Source organism: Pleurodeles waltl, chromosome 10 (assembly GCF_031143425.1).
Source record: "Pleurodeles waltl isolate 20211129_DDA chromosome 10, aPleWal1.hap1.20221129, whole genome shotgun sequence".
Lineage (NCBI taxonomy): Eukaryota > Metazoa > Chordata > Amphibia > Caudata > Salamandridae > Pleurodeles > Pleurodeles waltl.
Genome location: NC_090449.1, coordinates 596,917,086 through 596,938,655, shown reverse-complemented (window position 1 = coordinate 596,938,655; position 21,570 = coordinate 596,917,086).

Here is a 21,570-nt window from a genome sequence, read left to right as displayed (position 1 = left end):
TGAATTCACCTAGGTCTCTGGTTTGAAAAAATGCACAGGTTTGGTATGTTTCCCTAGGTGCCAGCTGAGCTAGAGGCCAAAATCTACAGGTAGGCAATTTGCAAAAAACACCTCTGTTTTCTATAAAAAAATGGGATGTGTCCACGTTGCGTTTTGGGGCATTTCCTGTCGCAGGCGCTCGGCCTACCCACACAAGTGAGGTATCATTTTTATCGGGAGACTTGGGGGAACGCTGGGTGGAAGGAAATTTGTGGCTGCTCTCAGATTCCAGAACTTTCTGTCACCGAAATGTGAGGAAAACTTTTTTTTTCAGCCAAATTTTGAGGTTTGCAAAGGATTCTGGGTAACAGAAGCTGGTCAGAGCCCCACAAGTCACCCCATCTTGGATTCCCATCGGTCTCTAGTTTTAAAAAATGCACAGGTTTGGTAGGTTTCCCTAGGTGCAGGCTGAGCTAGAGGCCAAAATCTACAAGTAGGCACTTTGCAAAAACACCTCTGTTTTCTGTCAAAAAATGGGATGTGTCCACGTTGTGTTTTGGGGCATTTCCTGTCGCGGGCGCTCGGGCTACCCACACAAGTGAGGTAGCATTTTTATCGGGAGACTTGGAGGAACGCTGGGTGGAAGGAAATTTGTGGCTCCTCTCAGATTCCAGAACTTTCTGTCACCGAAATGTGAGGAAAACATGTTTTTTTAGCCAAATTTTGAGGTTTGCAACGGATTCTGGGTAACAGAACCTGATCAGAGCCCCACAAGTCACCCCATCTTTGATTCCCCTCGGTCTCTATGTTTTCAAAAATGCACAGGTTTGGTAGCTTTCCCCTGGTGCCGGCTGAGCTAGAGGCCAAAATCTACAGGTAGGCACTTTGCAAAAAACACCTCTGTTTTCTGTCAAAAAATGGGATGTGTCCACGTTGCGTTTTGGGGCATTTCCTGTTGCGGGCGCTCGGGCTACCCACACAAGTGAGGTAGCATTTTTATCAGGAGACTTGGAGGAACGCTGGGTGGAAGGAAATTTGTGGCTCCCCTCAGATTCCAGAACTTTATGTCACTGAAATGTGAGGAAAACTTGTTTTTTTAGCCAAATTTTGAGGTTTGCCAAGGATTCTGGGCAACAGAACCTGGTCAGAGCCCCACAAGTCACCCCATCTTGGATTCCCCTAGGTCTCTCGTTTTCAAAAATGCACAGGTTTGGTATGTTTCCCTAGCTGCCAGCTGAGCTAGAGGCCAAAATCTACAGGTAGGCACTTTGCAAAAAACACCTCTGTTTCCTGTCAAAAAATGGGATGTGTGCACGTTGTGTTTTGGGGCATTTCCTGCCGTGGGCGCTATGCATGCCCACACAAGTGAGGTATCATTTTTATCCGGAGACTTGGGGGAGCGCTGGGTGGAAGGAAATTTGTGGCTCTTCTCAGATTCCAGAACTTTCTGTCACCAAAATGTGAGGAAAATGTGTTTTTTTAGCCAAATTTTGAGGTTTGCAAAGGATTCTGGGTAACAGAAGCTGGTCAGAGCCCCACAAGTCACCCCATCTTGGATTCCCATCGGTCTCTAGTTTTAAAAAATGCACAGGTTTGGAAGGTTTCCCTAGGTGCTGGCTGAGCTAGAGTCCTAAATCTACAGGTAGGCAATTTGCAAAAAACACCTCTGTTTCCTATTAAAAAATGGGATGTGTCCACGTTGCGTTTTGGGGCATTTCCTGTCGCAGGCGCTCAGCCTACCCACACAAGTGAGGTAGCATTTTTATCGGGAGACTTGGAGGAACGCTGGGTGGAAGGAAATTTGTGGCTCCTCTCAGATTCCAGAACTTTCTGTCACCGAAATGTGAGGAAAACGTGTTTTTTAAGGCAAATTTTGAGGTTTGCAAAGGATTCTGGCTAACAGAACCTGGTCAGAGCCCCACAAGTCACCCTATCTTGAATTCACCTAGGTCTCTGGTTTGAAAAAATGCACAGGTTTGGTATGTTTCCCTAGGTGCCGGCTGAGCTAGAGGCCAAAATCTACAGGTAGGCAATTTGCAAAAAACACCTCTGTTTTCTATAAAAAAATGGGATGTGTCCACGTTGCGTTTTGGGGCATTTCCTGTCGCAGGCGCTCGGCCTACCCACACAAGTGAGGTATCATTTTTATCGGGAGACTTGGGGGAACGCTGGGTGGAAGGAAATTTGTGGCTCCTCTCAGATTCCAGAACTTTCTGTCACCGAAATGTGAGGAAAACGTGTTTTTTCAGCCAAATTTTGAGGTTTGCAAAGGATTCTGGGTAACAGAAGCTGGTCAGAGCCCCACAACTCACCCCATCTTGGATTCCCATCGGTCTCTAGTTTTAAAAAATGCACAGGTTTGGTAGGTTTCCCTAGGTGCAGGCTGAGCTAGAGGCCAAAATCTACAAGTAGGCACTTTGCAAAAACACCTCTGTTTTCTGTCAAAAAATGGGATGTGTCCACGTTGTGTTTTGGGGCATTTCCTGTCGCGGGCGCTCGGGCTACCCACACAAGTGAGGTAGCATTTTTATCGGGAGACTTGGAGGAACGCTGGGTGGAAGGAAATTTGTGGCTCCTCTCAGATTCCAGAACTTTCTGTCACCGAAATGTGAGGAAAACATGTTTTTTTAGCCAAATTTTGAGGTTTGCAACGGATTCTGGGTAACAGAACCTGATCAGAGCCCCACAAGTCACCCCATCTTTGATTCCCCTCGGTCTCTATGTTTTCAAAAATGCACAGGTTTGGTAGCTTTCCCCTGGTGCCGGCTGAGCTAGAGGCCAAAATCTACAGGTAGGCACTTTGCAAAAAACACCTCTGTTTTCTGTCAAAAAATGGGATGTGTCCACGTTGCGTTTTGGGGCATTTCCTGTTGCGGGCGCTCGGGCTACCCACACAAGTGAGGTAGCATTTTTATCAGGAGACTTGGAGGAACGCTGGGTGGAAGGAAATTTGTGGCTCCCCTCAGATTCCAGAACTTTATGTCACTGAAATGTGAGGAAAACTTGTTTTTTTAGCCAAATTTTGAGGTTTGCCAAGGATTCTGGGCAACAGAACCTGGTCAGAGCCCCACAAGTCACCCCATCTTGGATTCCCCTAGGTCTCTCGTTTTCAAAAATGCACAGGTTTGGTATGTTTCCCTAGCTGCCAGCTGAGCTAGAGGCCAAAATCTACAGGTAGGCACTTTGCAAAAAACACCTCTGTTTCCTGTCAAAAAATGGGATGTGTGCACGTTGTGTTTTGGGGCATTTCCTGCCGTGGGCGCTATGCATGCCCACACAAGTGAGGTATAATTTTTATCCGGAGACTTGGGGGAGCGCTGGGTGGAAGGAAATTTGTGGCTCTTCTCAGATTCCAGAACTTTCTGTCACCAAAATGTGAGGAAAATGTGTTTTGTTAGCCAAATTTTGAGGTTTGCAAAGGATTCTGGGTAACAGAAGCTGGTCAGAGCCCCACAAGTCACCCCATCTTGGATTCCCATCGGTCTCTAGTTTTAAAAAATGCACAGGTTTGGAAGGTTTCCCTAGGTGCTGGCTGAGCTAGAGTCCTAAATCTACAGGTAGGCAATTTGCAAAAAACACCTCTGTTTCCTATTAAAAAATGGGATGTGTCCACGTTGCGTTTTGGGGCATTTCCTGTCGCAGGCGCTCAGCCTACCCACACAAGTGAGGTAGCATTTTTATCGGGAGACTTGGAGGAACGCTGGGTGGAAGGAAATTTGTGGCTCCTCTCAGATTCCAGAACTTTCTGTCACCGAAATGTGAGGAAAACGTGTTTTTTAAGGCAAATTTTGAGGTTTGCAAAGGATTCTGGCTAACAGAACCTGGTCAGAGCCCCACAAGTCACCCTATCTTGAATTCACCTAGGTCTCTGGTTTGAAAAAATGCACAGGTTTGGTATGTTTCCCTAGGTGCCGGCTGAGCTAGAGGCCAAAATCTACAGGTAGGCAATTTGCAAAAAACACCTCTGTTTTCTATAAAAAAATGGGATGTGTCCACGTTGCGTTTTGGGGCATTTCCTGTCGCAGGCGCTCGGCCTACCCACACAAGTGAGGTATCATTTTTATCGGGAGACTTGGGGGAACGCTGGGTGGAAGGAAATTTGTGGCTCCTCTCAGATTCCAGAACTTTCTGTCACCGAAATGTGAGGAAAACGTGTTTTTTCAGCCAAATTTTGAGGTTTGCAAAGGATTCTGGGTAACAGAAGCTGGTCAGAGCCCCACAAGTCACCCCATCTTGGATTCCCATCGGTCTCTAGTTTTAAAAAATGCACAGGTTTGGTAGGTTTCCCTAGGTGCAGGCTGAGCTAGAGGCCAAAATCTACAAGTAGGCACTTTGCAAAAACACCTCTTTTTTCTGTCAAAAAATGGGATGTGTCCACGTTGTGTTTTGGGGCATTTCCTGTCGCGGGCGCTCGGGCTACCCACACAAGTGAGGTAGCATTTTTATCGGGAGACTTGGAGGAACGCTGGGTGGAAGGAAATTTGTGGCTCCTCTCAGATTCCAGAACTTTCTGTCACCGAAATGTGAGGAAAACATGTTTTTTTAGCCAAATTTTGAGGTTTGCAACGGATTCTGGGTAACAGAACCTGATCAGAGCCCCACAAGTCACCCCATCTTTGATTCCCCTCGGTCTCTATGTTTTAAAAAATGCACATGTTTGGTAGCTTTCCCCTGGTGCCGGCTGAGCTAGAGGCCAAAATCTACAGGTAGGCACTTTGCAAAAAACACCTCTGTTTTCTGTCAAAAAATGGGATGTGTCCACGTTGCGTTTTGGGGCATTTCCTGTTGCGGGCGCTCGGGCTACCCACACAAGTGAGGTAGCATTTTTATCAGGAGACTTGGAGGAACGCTGGGTGGAAGGAAATTTGTGGCTCCCCTCAGATTCCAGAACTTTATGTCACTGAAATGTGAGGAAAACTTGTTTTTTTAGCCAAATTTTGAGGTTTGCCAAGGATTCTGGGCAACAGAACCTGGTCAGAGCCCCACAAGTCACCCCATCTTGGATTCCCCTAGGTCTCTCGTTTTCAAAAATGCACAGGTTTGGTATGTTTCCCTAGCTGCCAGCTGAGCTAGAGGCCAAAATCTACAGGTAGGCACTTTGCAAAAAACACCTCTGTTTCCTGTCAAAAAATGGGATGTGTGCACGTTGTGTTTTGGGGCATTTCCTGCCGTGGGCGCTATGCATGCCCACACAAGTGAGGTATCATTTTTATCCGGAGACTTGGGGGAGCGCTGGGTGGAAGGAAATTTGTGGCTCTTCTCAGATTCCAGAACTTTCTGTCACCAAAATGTGAGGAAAATGTGTTTTTTTAGCCAAATTTTGAGGTTTGCAAAGGATTCTGGGTAACAGAAGCTGGTCAGAGCCCCACAAGTCACCCCATCTTGGATTCCCATCGGTCTCTAGTTTTAAAAAATGCACAGGTTTGGAAGGTTTCCCTAGGTGCCGGCTGAGCTAGAGTCCTAAATCTACAGGTAGGCAATTTGCAAAAAACACCTCTGTTTCCTATTAAAAAATGGGATGTGTCCACGTTGCGTTTTGGGGCATTTCCTGTCGCAGGCGCTCAGCCTACCCACACAAGTGAGGTAGCATTTTTATCGGGAGACTTGGAGGAACGCTGGGTGGAAGGAAATTTGTGGCTCCTCTCAGATTCCAGAACTTTCTGTCACCGAAATGTGAGGAAAACGTGTTTTTTAAGGCAAATTTTGAGGTTTGCAAAGGATTCTGGCTAACAGAACCTGGTCAGAGCCCCACAAGTCACCCTATCTTGAATTCACCTAGGTCTCTGGTTTGAAAAAATGCACAGGTTTGGTATGTTTCCCTAGGTGCCGGCTGAGCTAGAGGCCAAAATCTACAGGTAGGCAATTTGCAAAAAACACCTCTGTTTTCTATCAAAAAATGGGATGTGTCCACGTTGCGTTTTGGGGCATTTCCTGTCGCGGGCGCTCGGGCTACCCACACAAGTGAGGTAGCATTTTTATCGGGAGACTTGGAGGAACGCTGGGTGGAAGGAAATTTGTGGCTCCTCTCAGATTCCAGAACTTTCTGTCACCGAAATGTGAGGAAAACATGTTTTTTTAGCCAAATTTTGAGGTTTGCAACGGATTCTGGGTAACAGAACCTGATCAGAGCCCCACGAGTCACCCCATCTTTGATTCCCCTCGGTCTCTATGTTTTCAAAAATGCACAGGTTTGGTAGCTTTCCCCTGGTGCCGGCTGAGCTAGAGGCCAAAATCTACAGGTAGGCACTTTGCAAAAAACACCTCTGTTTTCTGTCAAAAAATGGGATGTGTCCACGTTGCGTTTTGGGGCATTTCCTGTTGCGGGCGCTCGGGCTACCCACACAAGTGAGGTAGCATTTTTATCAGGAGACTTGGAGGAACGCTGGGTGGAAGGAAATTTGTGGCTCCCCTCAGATTCCAGAACTTTATGTCACTGAAATGTGAGGAAAACTTGTTTTTTTAGCCAAATTTTGAGGTTTGCCAAGGATTCTGGGCAACAGAACCTGGTCAGAGCCCCACAAGTCACCCCATCTTGGATTCCCCTAGGTCTCTCGTTTTCAAAAATGCACAGGTTTGGTATGTTTCCCTAGCTGCCAGCTGAGCTAGAGGCCAAAATCTACAGGTAGGCACTTTGCAAAAAACACCTCTGTTTCCTGTCAAAAAATGGGATGTGTGCACGTTGTGTTTTGGGGCATTTCCTGCCGTGGGCGCTATGCATGCCCACACAAGTGAGGTATAATTTTTATCCGGAGACTTGGGGGAGCGCTGGGTGGAAGGAAATTTGTGGCTCTTCTCAGATTCCAGAACTTTCTGTCACCAAAATGTGAGGAAAATGTGTTTTTTTAGCCAAATTTTGAGGTTTGCAAAGGATTCTGGGTAACAGAAGCTGGTCAGAGCCCCACAAGTCACCCCATCTTGGATTCCCATCGGTCTCTAGTTTTAAAAAATGCACAGGTTTGGAAGGTTTCCCTAGGTGCTGGCTGAGCTAGAGTCCTAAATCTACAGGTAGGCAATTTGCAAAAAACACCTCTGTTTTCTATTAAAAAATGGGATGTGTCCACGTTGCGTTTTGGGGCATTTCCTGTCGCAGGCGCTCAGCCTACCCACACAAGTGAGGTAGCATTTTTATCGGGAGACTTGGAGGAACGCTGGGTGGAAGGAAATTTGTGGCTCCTCTCAGATTCCAGAACTTTCTGTCACCGAAATGTGAGGAAAACGTGTTTTTTAAGGCAAATTTTGAGGTTTGCAAAGGATTCTGGCTAACAGAACCTGGTCAGAGCCCCACAAGTCACCCTATCTTGAATTCACCTAGGTCTCTGGTTTGAAAAAATGCACAGGTTTGGTATATTTCCCTAGGTGCCGGCTGAGCTAGAGGCCAAAATCTACAGGTAGGCAATTTGCAAAAAACACCTCTGTTTTCTATCAAAAAATGGGATGTGTCCACGTTGCGTTTTGGGGCATTTCCTGTCGCAGGCGCTCGGCCTACCCACACAAGTGAGGTATCATTTTTATCGGGAGACTTGGGGGAACGCTGGGTGGAAGGAAATTTGTGGCTCCTCTCAGATTCCAGAACTTTCTGTCACCGAAATATGAGGAAAACGTGTTTTTTCAGCCAAATTTTGAGGTTTGCAAAGGATTCTGGGTAACAGAAGCTGGTCAGAGCCCCACAAGTCACCCCATCTTGGATTCCCATCGGTCTCTAGTTTTAAAAAATGCACAGGTTTGGTAGGTTTCCCTAGGTGCAGGCTGAGCTAGAGGCCAAAATCTACAAGTAGGCACTTTGCAAAAACACCTCTGTTTTCTGTCAAAAAATGGGATGTGTCCACGTTGTGTTTTGGGGCATTTCCTGTCGCGGGCGCTCGGGCTACCCACACAAGTGAGGTAGCATTTTTATCGGGAGACTTGGAGGAACGCTGGGTGGAAGGAAATTTGTGGCTCCTCTCAGATTCCAGAACTTTCTGTCACCGAAATGTGAGGAAAACATGTTTTTTTAGCCAAATTTTGAGGTTTGCAACGGATTCTGGGTAACAGAACCTGATCAGAGCCCCACAAGTCACCCCATCTTTGATTCCCCTCGGTCTCTATGTTTTCAAAAATGCACAGGTTTGGTAGCTTTCCCCTGGTGCCGGCTGAGCTAGAGGCCAAAATCTACAGGTAGGCACTTTGCAAAAAACACCTCTGTTTTCTGTCAAAAAATGGGATGTGTCCACGTTGCGTTTTGGGGCATTTCCTGTTGCGGGCGCTCGGGCTACCCACACAAGTGAGGTAGCATTTTTATCAGGAGACTTGGAGGAACGCTGGGTGGAAGGAAATTTGTGGCTCCCCTCAGATTCCAGAACTTTATGTCACTGAAATGTGAGGAAAACTTGTTTTTTTAGCCAAATTTTGAGGTTTGCCAAGGATTCTGGGCAACAGAACCTGGTCAGAGCCCCACAAGTCACCCCATCTTGGATTCCCCTAGGTCTCTCGTTTTCAAAAATGCACAGGTTTGGTATGTTTCCCTAGCTGCCAGCTGAGCTAGAGGCCAAAATCTACAGGTAGGCACTTTGCAAAAAACACCTCTGTTTCCTGTCAAAAAATGGGATGTGTGCACGTTGTGTTTTGGGGCATTTCCTGCCGTGGGCGCTATGCATGCCCACACAAGTGAGGTATAATTTTTATCCGGAGACTTGGGGGAGCGCTGGGTGGAAGGAAATTTGTGGCTCTTCTCAGATTCCAGAACTTTCTGTCACCAAAATGTGAGGAAAATGTGTTTTGTTAGCCAAATTTTGAGGTTTGCAAAGGATTCTGGGTAACAGAAGCTGGTCAGAGCCCCACAAGTCACCCCATCTTGGATTCCCATCGGTCTCTAGTTTTAAAAAATGCACAGGTTTGGAAGGTTTCCCTAGGTGCTGGCTGAGCTAGAGTCCTAAATCTACAGGTAGGCAATTTGCAAAAAACACCTCTGTTTCCTATTAAAAAATGGGATGTGTCCACGTTGCGTTTTGGGGCATTTCCTGTCGCAGGCGCTCAGCCTACCCACACAAGTGAGGTAGCATTTTTATCGGGAGACTTGGAGGAACGCTGGGTGGAAGGAAATTTGTGGCTCCTCTCAGATTCCAGAACTTTCTGTCACCGAAATGTGAGGAAAACGTGTTTTTTAAGGCAAATTTTGAGGTTTGCAAAGGATTCTGGCTAACAGAACCTGGTCAGAGCCCCACAAGTCACCCTATCTTGAATTCACCTAGGTCTCTGGTTTGAAAAAATGCACAGGTTTGGTATGTTTCCCTAGGTGCCGGCTGAGCTAGAGGCCAAAATCTACAGGTAGGCAATTTGCAAAAAACACCTCTGTTTTCTATAAAAAAATGGGATGTGTCCACGTTGCGTTTTGGGGCATTTCCTGTCGCAGGCGCTCGGCCTACCCACACAAGTGAGGTATCATTTTTATCGGGAGACTTGGGGGAACGCTGGGTGGAAGGAAATTTGTGGCTCCTCTCAGATTCCAGAACTTTCTGTCACCGAAATGTGAGGAAAACGTGTTTTTTCAGCCAAATTTTGAGGTTTGCAAAGGATTCTGGGTAACAGAAGCTGGTCAGAGCCCCACAAGTCACCCCATCTTGGATTCCCATCGGTCTCTAGTTTTAAAAAATGCACAGGTTTGGTAGGTTTCCCTAGGTGCAGGCTGAGCTAGAGGCCAAAATCTACAAGTAGGCACTTTGCAAAAACACCTCTTTTTTCTGTCAAAAAATGGGATGTGTCCACGTTGTGTTTTGGGGCATTTCCTGTCGCGGGCGCTCGGGCTACCCACACAAGTGAGGTAGCATTTTTATCGGGAGACTTGGAGGAACGCTGGGTGGAAGGAAATTTGTGGCTCCTCTCAGATTCCAGAACTTTCTGTCACCGAAATGTGAGGAAAACATGTTTTTTTAGCCAAATTTTGAGGTTTGCAACGGATTCTGGGTAACAGAACCTGATCAGAGCCCCACAAGTCACCCCATCTTTGATTCCCCTCGGTCTCTATGTTTTCAAAAATGCACATGTTTGGTAGCTTTCCCCTGGTGCCGGCTGAGCTAGAGGCCAAAATCTACAGGTAGGCACTTTGCAAAAAACACCTCTGTTTTCTGTCAAAAAATGGGATGTGTCCACGTTGCGTTTTGGGGCATTTCCTGTTGCGGGCGCTCGGGCTACCCACACAAGTGAGGTAGCATTTTTATCAGGAGACTTGGAGGAACGCTGGGTGGAAGGAAATTTGTGGCTCCCCTCAGATTCCAGAACTTTATGTCACTGAAATGTGAGGAAAACTTGTTTTTTTAGCCAAATTTTGAGGTTTGCCAAGGATTCTGGGCAACAGAACCTGGTCAGAGCCCCACAAGTCACCCCATCTTGGATTCCCCTAGGTCTCTCGTTTTCAAAAATGCACAGGTTTGGTATGTTTCCCTAGCTGCCAGCTGAGCTAGAGGCAAAAATCTACAGGTAGGCACTTTGCAAAAAACACCTCTGTTTCCTGTCAAAAAATGGGATGTGTGCACGTTGTGTTTTGGGGCATTTCCTGCCGTGGGCGCTATGCATGCCCACACAAGTGAGGTATCATTTTTATCCGGAGACTTGGGGGAGCGCTGGGTGGAAGGAAATTTGTGGCTCTTCTCAGATTCCAGAACTTTCTGTCACCAAAATGTGAGGAAAATGTGTTTTTTTAGCCAAATTTTGAGGTTTGCAAAGGATTCTGGGTAACAGAAGCTGGTCAGAGCCCCACAAGTCACCCCATCTTGGATTCCCATCGGTCTCTAGTTTTAAAAAATGCACAGGTTTGGAAGGTTTCCCTAGGTGCCGGCTGAGCTAGAGTCCTAAATCTACAGGTAGGCAATTTGCAAAAAACACCTCTGTTTCCTATTAAAAAATGGGATGTGTCCACGTTGCGTTTTGGGGCATTTCCTGTCGCAGGCGCTCAGCCTACCCACACAAGTGAGGTAGCATTTTTATCGGGAGACTTGGAGGAACGCTGGGTGGAAGGAAATTTGTGGCTCCTCTCAGATTCCAGAACTTTCTGTCACCGAAATGTGAGGGAAAACGTGTTTTTTAAGGCAAATTTTGAGGTTTGCAAAGGATTCTGGCTAACAGAACCTGGTCAGAGCCCCACAAGTCACCCTATCTTGAATTCACCTAGGTCTCTGGTTTGAAAAAATGCACAGGTTTGGTATGTTTCCCTAGGTGCCGGCTGAGCTAGAGGCCAAAATCTACAGGTAGGCAATTTGCAAAAAACACCTCTGTTTTCTATCAAAAAATGGGATGTGTCCACGTTGCGTTTTGGGGCATTTCCTGACGCAGGCGCTCGGCCTACCCACACAAGTGAGGTATCATTTTTATCGGGAGACTTGGGGGAACGCTGGGTGGAAGGAAATTTGTGGCTCCTCTCAGATTCCAGAACTTTCTGTCACCGAAATGTGAGGAAAACGTGTTTTTTCAGCCAAATTTTGAGGTTTGCAAAGGATTCTGGGTAACAGAAGCTGGTCAGAGCCCCACAAGTCACCCCATCTTGGATTCCCATCGGTCTCTAGTTTTAAAAAATGCACAGGTTTGGTGGGTTTCCCTAGGTGCAGGCTGAGCTAGAGGCCAAAATCTACAAGCAGGCACTTTGCAAAAACACCTCTGTTTTCTGTCAAAAAATGGGATGTGTCCACGTTGTGTTTTGGGGCATTTCCTGTCGCGGGCGCTCGGGCTACCCACACAAGTGAGGTATCATTTTTATCGGGAGACTTGGGGGAACGCTGTGTGGAAGGAAATTTGTGGCTCTTCTCAGATTCCAGAACTTTCTGTCACCAAAATGTGAGGAAAACGTGTTTTTTTAGCCAAATTTTGAGGTTTGCAAAGGATTCTGGGTAACAGAAGCTGGTCAGAGCCCCACAAGTCACCTCATCTTTGATTCCCCTTGGTCTCTAGTTTTAAAAAATGCACAGGTTTGGAAGGTTTCCCTAGGTGCCGGCTGAGCTAGAGTCCTAAATCTACAGGTAGGCAATTTGCAAAAAACACCTCTGTTTTCTATAAAAAAATGGGATGTGTCCACGTTGCGTTTTGGGGCATTTCCTGTCGCAGGCGCTCGGCCTACCCACACAAGTGAGGTAGCATTTTTATCGGGAGACTTGGAGGAACGCTGGGTGGAAGGAAATTTGTGGCTCCTCTCAGATTCCAGAACTTTCTGTCACCGAAATGTGAGGAAAACGTGTTTTTTAGGCAAATTTTGAGGTTTGCAAAGGATTCTGGCTAACAGAACCTGGTCAGAGCCCCACAAGTCACCCTATCTTGAATTCCCCTAGGTCTCTGGTTTAAAAAAATGCACAGGTTTGGTATGTTTCCCTAGGTGCCGGCTGAGCTAGAGGCCAAAATCTACAGGTAGGCAATTTGCAAAAAAACACCTCTGTTTTCTATAAAAAAATGGGATGTGTCCACGTTGCGTTTTGGGGCATTTCCTGTCGCAGGCGCTCGCCCTACCCACACAAGTGAGGTATAATTTTTAGCGGGAGACTTGGGGGAACGCTGGGTGGAAGGAAATTTGTGGCTCTTCTCAGATTCCAGAACTTTCTGTCACCAAAATGTGAGGAAAACGTGTTTTTTTAGCCAAATTTTGAGGTTTGCAAAGGATTCTGGGTAACAGAAGCTGGTCAGAGCCCCACAAGTCACCCCATCTTGGATTCCCATCGGTCTCTAGTTTTAAAAAATTCACAGGTTTGGTAGGTTTCCCTAGGTGCAGGCTGAGCTAGAGGCCAAAATCTACAGGTAGGCCCTTTGCAAAAAACAACTCTGTTTTCTGTCAAAAAATGGGATGTGTCCACGTTGCGTTTTGGGGCATTTCCTGTCGCGGGGGCTAGGCCTACCCACAGAAGTGAGGTATCATTTTTATCGAGAGACTTGGGGGAACACTGGGTGGAAGGAAATTTGTGGCTCCTCTCAGATTCCAGAACTTTCTGTCACTGAAATGTGAGGAAAACTTGTTTTTTTTAGTCAAATTTTGAGGTTTGAAAAGGATTCTGGGTAACAGAACCTGGTCAGAGCCCCACAAGTCACCCCATCTTTGATTCCCCTTGGTCTCTAGTTTTAAAAAATGCACAGGTTTGATAGGTTTCCCTAGGTGCCGGCTGAGCTAGAGGCCAAAATCTACAGGTAGGCATATTGCAAAAAACACCTCTGTTTTCTGTCAAAAAATGGGATGTGTCACCGTTGCGTCTTGGGGCATTTCCTGTCGCGGGCGCTAGGCCTACCCACACAAGTGAGGTATCATTTTTATCGGGAGACTTGAAGGAACGCTAAGTGGAAGGGAATTTGTGTCTCTTCTCATTTTCCAGAACTTTCTGTCACCAAAATGTGAGGAAAACGTGTTTTTTTAGCCATATTTTGAGGTTTGCAAAGGATTCTGGGTAACAGAACCTGGTCAGAGCCCCACAAGTCACCCCATCTTGGATTCCCCTAGGTCTCTAGTTTTCAAAAATGCACAGGTCTGGTAGGTTTCCCTAGGTGCTGGCTGAGCTAGAGGCCAAAATCTACAGGTAGGCACTTTGCAAAAAACACCTCTGTTTTCTGTCAAAAAATGGGATGTGTCCACGTTGCGTTTTGGGGCATTGCCTGTCGCTTGGGCTAGGCCTACCCACACAAGTGAGGTATCATTTTTATCGGGAGACTTGGGGGAACGCTGGGTGGAAGTAAATTTGTGGCTCTTCTCAGATTCCAGAACTTTCTGTCACCAAAATGTGAGGAAAACGTGTTTTTTTAGCCACATTTTGAGGTTTGCAAAGGATTCTGGGTAACAGAAGCTGGTCAGAGCCCCACAAGTCACCCCATCTTGGATTCCCATCGGTCTCTAGTTTTAAAAAATGCACAGGTTTGGCAGGTTTCCCTAGGTGCAGGCTGAGCTAGAGGCCAAAATCTACAAGTAGGCACTTTGCAAAAAACACCTCTGTTTTCTGTCAAAACATGGGATGTGTCCACGTTGTGTTTTGGGGCATTTCCTGTCGCGGGCGCTCGGGCTACCCACACAAGTGAGGTAGCATTTTTATCAGGAGACTTGGAGGAACGCTGGGTGGAAGGAAGTTTGTGGCTCCCCTCAGATTCCAGAACTTTATGTCACTGAAATGTGAGGAAAACTTGTTTTTTTAGCCACATTTTGAGGTTTGCCAAGGATTCTGGGCAACAGAACCTGGTCAGAGCCCCACAAGTCACCCCATCTTGGATTCCCCTAGGTCTCTCGTTTTCAAAAATGCACAGGTTTGGTATGTTTCCCTAGCTGCCAGCTGAGCTAGAGGCCAAAATCTACAGGTAGGCACTTTGCAAAAAACACCTCTGTTTCCTGTCAAAAAATGGGATGTGTGCACGTTGTGTTTTGGGGCATTTCGTGCCGTGGGCGCTATGCATGCCCACACAAGTGAGGTATCATTTTTATCCGGAGACTTGGGGGAGCGCTGGGTGGAAGGAAATTTGAGGCTCTTCTCAGATTCCAGAACTTTCTGTCACCAAAATGTGAGGAAAATGTGTTTTTTTAGCCAAATTTTGAGGTTTGAAAAGGATTCTGGGTAACAGAACCTGGTCAGAGCCCCACAAGTCACCTCATCTTTGATTCCCCTTGGTCTCTAGTTTTAAAAAATGCACAGGTTTGGTACGTTTCCCTAGGTGCCGGCTGAGCTAGAGTCCTAAATCTACAGGTAGGCAATTTGCAAAAAACACCTCTGTTTTCTATAAAAAAATGGGATGTGTCCACATTGCGTTTTGGGGCATTTCCTGTCGCAGGCGCTCGGCCTACCCACACAAGTGAGGTAGCATTTTTATCGGGAGACTTGGAGGAACGCTGGGTGGAAGGAAATTTGTGGCTCCTCTCAGATTCCAGAACTTTCTGTCACCGAAATGTGAGGAAAACGTGTTTTTTAGGCAAATTTTGAGGTTTGCAAAGGATTCTGGCTAACAGAACCTGGTCAGAGCCCCACAAGTCACCCTATCTTGAATTCCCCTAGGTCTCTGGTTTAAAAAAATGCACAGGTTTGGTATGTTTCCCTAGGTGCCGGCTGAGCTAGAGGCCAAAATCTACAGGTAGGCAATTTGCAAAAAAACACCTCTGTTTTCTTTAAAAAAATGGGATGTGTCCACGTTGCGTTTTGGGGCATTTCCTGTCGCAGGCGCTCGCCCTACCCACACAAGTGAGGTATAATTTTTAGCGGGAGACTTGGGGGAACGCTGGGTGGAAGGAAATTTGTGGCTCTTCTCAGATTCCAGAACTTTCTGTCACCAAAATGTGAGGAAAATTGTTTTTTTAGCCAAATTTTGAGGTTTGCAAAGGATTCTGGGTAACAGAAGCTGGTCAGAGCCCCACAAGTCACCCCATTTTGGATTCCCATCGGTCTCTAGTTTTAAAAAATGCACAGGTTTGGTAGGTTTCCCTAGGTGCAGGCTGAGCTAGAGGCCAAAATCTACAGGTAGGCCCTTTGCAAAAAACACCTCTGTTTTCTGTCAAAAAATGGGATGTGTCCACGTTGCGTTTTGGGGCATTTCCTGTCGCGGGGGCTAGGCCTACCCACAGAAGTGAGGTATCATTTTTATCGAGAGACTTGGGGGAACACTGGGTGGAAGGAAATTTGTGGCTCCTCTCAGATTCCAGAACTTTCTGTCACTGAAATGTGAGGAAAACTTGTTTTTTTTAGTCAAATTTTGAGGTTTGAAAAGGATTCTGGGTAACAGAACCTGGTCAGAGCCCCACAAGTCACCCCATCTTTGATTCCCCTTGGTCTCTAGTTTTAAAAAATGCACAGGTTTGGTAGGTTTCCCTAGGTGCCGGCTGAGCTAGAGGCCAAAATCTACAGGTAGGCATATTGCAAAAAACACCTCTGTTTTCTGTCAAAAAATGGGATGTGTCACCGTTGCGTCTTGGGGCATTTCCTGTCGCGGGCGCTAGGCCTACCCACACATGTGAGGTATCATTTTTATCGGGAGACTTGAAGGAACGCTAAGTGGAAGGGAATTTGTGTCTCTTCTCATTTTCCAGAACATTCTGTCACCAAAATGTGAGGAAAACGTGTTTTTTTAGCCATATTTTGAGGTTTGCAAAGGAGTCTGGGTAACAGAACCTGGTCAGAGCCCCACAAGTCACCCCATCTTGGATTCCCCTAGGTCTCTAGTTTTCAAAAATGCACAGGTCTGGTAGGTTTCCCTAGGTGCTGGCTGAGCTAGAGGCCAAAATCTACAGGTAGGCACTTTGCAAAAAACACCTCTGTTTTCTGTCAAAAAATGGGATGTGTCCACGTTGCGTTTTGGGGCATTGCCTGTCGCTTGGGCTAGGCCTACCCACACAAGTGAGGTATCATTTTTATCGGGAGACTTGGGGGAACGCTGGGTGGAAGGAAATTTGTGGCTCTTCTCAGATTCCAGAACTTTCTGTCACCAAAATGTGAGGAAAACGTGTTTTTTTAGCCACATTTTGAGGTTTGCAAAGGATTCTGGGTAACAGAAGCTGGTCAGAGCCCCACAAGTCACCCCATCTTGGATTCCCATCGTTCTCTAGTTTTAAAAAATGCACAGGTTTGGCAGGTTTCCCTAGGTGCAGGCTGAGCTAGAGGCCAAAATCTACAAGTAGGCACTTTGCAAAAAACACCTCTGTTTTCTGTCAAAACATGGGATGTGTCCACGTTGCGTTTTGGGGCATTTCCTGTCGCGGGCGCTCGGGCTACCCACACAAGTGTGGTAGCATTTTTATCTGGAGACTTGGAAGAACGGTGGGTGGAAGGAAATTTGTGGCTCCTCCCAGATTCCAGAACTTTCTGTCACCGAAATGTGAGGAAAACATGTTTTTTTAGCCAAATTTTGAGGTTTGCAATGGATTCTGGGTAACAGAACCTGATCAGAGCCCCACAAGTCACCCCATCTTTGATTCCCCTCGGTCTCTATGTTTTAAAAAATGCACAGGTTTGGTAGCTTTCCCCTGGTGCCGGCTGAGCTAGAGGCCAAAATCTACAGGTAGGCACTTTGCAAAAAACACCTCTGTTTTCTGTCAAAAAATGGGATGTGTCCACGTTGCGTTTTGGGGCATTTCCTGTCGCTGGCGCTCGGCCTACCCACACAAGTGAGGTATCATTTTTATCGGGAGACTTGGGGGAACGCTGTGTGGAAGGAAATTTGTGGCTCTTCTCAGATTCCAGAACTTTCTGTCACCAAAATGTGAGGAAAACGTGTTTTTTTAGCCAAATTTTGAGGTTTGCAAAGGTTTCTGGGTAACAGAAGCTGGTCAGAGCCCCACAAGTCACCCGATCTTGGATTCCCATCGGTCTCTAGTTTTAAAAAATGCACAGGTTTGGTAGGTTTCCCAAGGTGCAGCCTGAGCTAGAGGCCAAAATCTACAGGTAGGCACTTTGCAAAAAACACCTCTGTTTTCTGTCAAAAAATGGGATGTGTCCACGTTGCGTTTTGGGGCAACCTCCTGTCGCGGGCGCTAGGCCTACCCACACAAATGAGCTATCATTTTTATCGGGAGACTTGGGGGAACGCTGGGTGGAAGGAAATTTGTGGCTCCTCTCAGATTCCAGAACTTTCTGTCACCGAAATTTGAGGAAAACATGTTTTTTTAGCCAAATTTTGAGGTTTGCAACGGATTCTGGGTAACAGAACCTGGTCAGAGCCCCACAAGTCACCTCATCTTTGATTCCCCTTGGTCTCTAGTTTTAAGAAATGCACAGGTTTGGTAGGTTTCCCTAGGTGCCGGCTGAGCTAGAGTCCTAAATCTACAGGTAGGCAATTTGCAAAAAACACCTCTGTTTTCTATTAAAAAATGGGATGTGTCCACGTTGCGTTTTGGGGCATTTCCTGTCGCAGGCGCTCGGCCTACCCACACAAGTGAGGTAGCATTTTTATCGGGAGACTTGGAGGAACGCTGGGTGGAAGGAAATTTGTGGCTCCTCTCAGATTCCAGAACTTTCTGTCACCGAAATGTGAGGAAAACGTGTTTTTTAGGCAAATTTTGAGGTTTGCAAAGGATTCTGGCTAACAGAACCTGGTCAGAGCCCCACAAGTCACCCTATCATGAATTCCCCTAGGTCTCTGGTTTAAAAAAATGCACAGGTTTGGTATGTTTCCCTAGGTGCCGGCTGAGCTAGAGGCCAAAATCTACAGGTAGGCAATTTGCAAAAAAACACCTCTGTTTTCTATCAAAAAATGGGATGTGTCCACGTTGCGTTTTGGGGCATTTCCTGTCGCAGGCGCTCGGCCTACCCACACAAGTGAGGTAGCATTTTTAGCGGGAGACTTGGGGGAACGCTGGGTGGAAGGAAATTTGTGGCTCTTCTCAGATTCCAGAACTTTCTGTCACCAAAATGTGAGGAAAACGTGTTTTTTTAGCCAAATTTTGAGGTTTGCAAAGGATTCTGGGTAACAGAAGCTGGTCAGAGCCCCACAAGTCACCCCATCTTGGATTCCCATCGGTCTCTAGTTTTAAAAAATGCACAGGTTTGGTAGGTTTCCCTAGGTGCAGTCTGAGCTAGAGGCCAAAATCTACAGGTAGGCACTTTGCAAAAAACACCTCTGTTTTCTGTAAAAAAATGGGATGTGTCCACGTTGTGTTTTGGGCAACCTCCTGTCGCGGGCGCTAGGCCTACCCACAGAAGTGAGGTATCATTTTTATCGAGAGACTTGGGGGAACACTGGGTGGAAGGAAATTTGTGGCTTCTCTCAGATTCCAGAACTTTCTGTCACTGAAATGTGAGGAAAACGTGTTTTTTTAGCCAAATTTTGAGGTTTGAAAAGGATTCTGGGTAACAGAACCTGGTCAGAGCCCCACAAGTCACCCCATCTTTGATTCCCCTTGGTCTCTAGTTTTTAAAAATGCACAGGTTTGGTAGGTTTCCCTAGGTGCCGGCTGAGCTAGAGGCCAAAATCTACAGGTAGGCACATTGCAAAAAACACCTCTGTTTTCTGTCAAAAAATGGGATGTGTCACCGTTGCGTCTTGGGGCATTTCCTGTCGCGGGCGCTAGGCCTACCCACACAAGTGAGGTATCATTTTTATCGGGAGACTTGAAGGAACGCTAAGTGGAAGGGAATTTGTGTCTCTTCTCATTTTCCAGAACTTTCTGTCACCAAAATGTGAGGAAAATGTGTTTTTTTAGCCATATTTTGAGGTTTGCAAAGGATTCTGGGTAACAGAACCTGGTCAGAGCCCCACAAGTCACCCCATCTTGGATTCCCCTAGTTCTCTAGTTTTCAAAAATGCACAGGTCTGGTAGGTTTCCCTAAGTGCTGGCTGAGCTAGAGGCCAAAATCTACAGGTAGGCACTTTGCAAAAAACACCTCTGTTTTCTGTCAAAAAATGGGATGTGTCCACGTTGCGTTTTGGGGCATTTCCTGTCGCTTGCGCTAGGCCTACCCACACAAGTGAGGTATCATTTTTATCGGGAGACTTGGGGGAACGCTGGGTGGAAGGAAATTTGTGGCTCTTCTCAGATTCCAGAACTTTCTGTCACCAAACTGTGAGGAAAACGTGTTTTTTTAGCCAAATTTTGAGGTTTGCAAAGGATTCTGGGTAACAGAAGCTGGTCAGAGCCCCACAAGTCACCCCATCTTGGATTCCCATCGGTCTCTAGTTTTAAAAAATGCACAGGTTTGGTAGGTTTCCCTAGGTGCAGGCTGAGCTAGAGGCCAAAATCTACAAGTAGGCACTTTGCAAAAAACACCTCTGTTTTCTGTCAAAACATGGGATGTGTCCACGTTGTGTTTTGGGGCATTTCCTGTCGCGGGCGCTTGGGCTACCCACACAAGTGAGGTAGCATTTTTATCAGGAGACTTGGAGGAACGCTGGGTGGAAGGAAATTTGTGGCTCCCCTCAGATTCCAGAACTTTATGTCACTGAAATGTGAGGAAAACTTGTTTTTTTAGCTAAATTTTGAGGTTTGCCAAGGATTCTGGGCAACAGAACCTGGTCAGAGCCCCACAAGTCACCCCATCTTGGATTCCCCTAGGTCTCTCGTTTTCAAAAATGCACAGGTTTGGTATGTTTCCCTAGCTGCCAGCTGAGCTAGAGGCCAAAATCTACAGGTAGGCACTTTGCAAAAAACACCTCTGTTTCCTGTCAAAAAATGGGATGTGTGCACGTTGTGTTTTGGGGCATTTCCTGCCGTGGGCGCTACGCATGCCCACACAAGTGAGGTATCATTTTTATCCGGAGACTTGGGGGAGCGCTGGGTGGAAGGAAATTTGTGGCTCTTCTCAGATTCCAGAACTTTCTGTCACCAAAATGTGAGGAAAATGTGTTTTTTTAGCCAAATTTTGAGGTTTGCAAAGGATTCTGGGTAACAGAAGCTGGTCAGAGCCCCACAAGTCACCCCATCTTGGATTCCCATTGGTCTCTAGTTTTAAAAAATGCACAGGTTTGGTAGGTTTCCCTAGGTGCAGGCTGAGCTAGAGGCCAAAATCTACAAGTAGGCACTTTGCAAAAACACCTCTGTTTTCTGTCAAAAAATGGGATGTGTCCACGTTGTGTTTTGGGGCATTTCCTGTCGCGGGCTCTCGGGCTACCCACACAAGTGTGGTAGCATTTTTATCTGGAGACTTGGAAGAACGGTGGGTGGAAGGAAATTTGTGGCTCCTCCCAGATTCCAGAACTTTCTGTCACCGAAATGTGAGGAAAACATGTTTTTTTAGCCAAATTTTGAGGTTTGCAATGGATTCTGGGTAACAGAACCTGATCAGAGCCCCACAAGTCACCCCATCTTTGATTCCCCTCGGTCCTCTATGTTTTCAAAAATGCACAGGTTTGGTAGCTTTCCCCCTGGTGCCGGCTGAGCTAGAGGCCAAAATCTACAGGTAGGCACTTTGCAAAAAACACCTCTGTTTTCTGTCAAAAAATGGGATGTGTCCATGTTGCGTCTTGGGGCATTTCCTGTCGCGGGCGCTAGGCCTACCCACACAAGTGAGGTATCATTTTTATTCGGGAGACTTGAAGGAACGCTAAGTGGAAGGGAATTTGTGGTTCTTCTCATTTTCCAGTACTTTCTGTCACCAAAATGTGAGGAAAACGTGTTTTTTTAGCCAAATTTTGAGGTTTGCTAAGGATTCTGGGTAATAGAACCTGGTCAGAGCCCCACAAGTCACCCCATCTTTAATTCCCCTAGGTCTCTAGTTTTCAAAAATGCACAGGTTTGGTAGGTTTCCCTAAGTGCTGGCTGAGCTACAGGCCAAAATCTACTGGTAGGCACTTTGCAAAAAACACCTCTGTTTTCTGTCAAAAAAATGGGATGTGTTCACGTTGCGTTTTGGGGCCTTTCCTGTCTCTGGCGCTAGGCCTACCCACACAAGTGAGGTATCATTTTTATCGGGAGACTTGGGGGAACGCTGGGTGGAAGGAAATTTGTGGCTCTTCTCAGATTCCAGAACTTTCTGTCACCAAAATGTGAGGAAAACGTGTTTTTTTAGCCAAATTTTGAGGTTTGCAAAGGATTCTGGGTAACAGAAGCTGGTCAGAGCCCCACAAGTCACCCCATCTTGGATTCCCATCGGTCTCTAGTTTTAAAAAATGCACAGGTTTGGTAGCTTTCCCTAGGTGCAGGCTGAGCTAGAGGCCAAAAATCTACAGGTAGGCACTTTGCAAAAAACACCT